Source organism: Chinchilla lanigera, unplaced genomic scaffold (assembly GCF_000276665.1).
Source record: "Chinchilla lanigera isolate Chin_1 unplaced genomic scaffold, ChiLan1.0 scaffold00035, whole genome shotgun sequence".
Classification (NCBI taxonomy): Eukaryota; Metazoa; Chordata; class Mammalia; order Rodentia; family Chinchillidae; genus Chinchilla; species Chinchilla lanigera.
In genome coordinates this window covers 7,070,511-7,070,811 of record NW_004955436.1, presented here as the reverse complement: position 1 = coordinate 7,070,811, position 301 = coordinate 7,070,511, and the positions used below count along the sequence as shown (strand labels likewise).

At 71.8% G+C, this 301-nt stretch overlaps 1 protein-coding gene across 1 annotated transcript in view; it reads right to left on the bottom strand.

The window, feature by feature from the left end:
- Nucleotides 1-201: 201 nt before the first annotated feature.
- Nucleotides 202-301, bottom strand: part of Hey2 (hes-related family bHLH transcription factor with YRPW motif 2) — a gene marked incomplete in the record, with an annotated part of 9,681 nt that continues 9,581 nt past the window's right edge. Inside the window, 1 exon segment of the mRNA XM_013516704.1 lies at nucleotides 202-301.

Sequence of the window (301 nt, the reverse complement as noted above, 5' to 3'; positions counted from 1 at the left end):
GGTACGGCGCGGGCCCTGCAGAAGCCGAAGGTTTAGGGAAAGGAGCACCAGGTTCTGGCGCCCCAACCCCAGCGCCCGGGGCTGGGGCCGAGCGGAATCGCTCGTCAATCCAGGCACTGACGGATAATTGCTTATGCCCACGCGCTGCTCCACGTCACCGCTCGGCGAGTCTGCACAGAGAAAGCACAGGGGAGGAAGCGGGGCTCCCGGCTCGCAGCCGCCCTCGGCGGGGTCCTCGCGCTTCGCGGCGCGCGGGGGCTCTCCGGGAGGACGCGGTCCGCGGACAGCGAGGGCGCGCGCC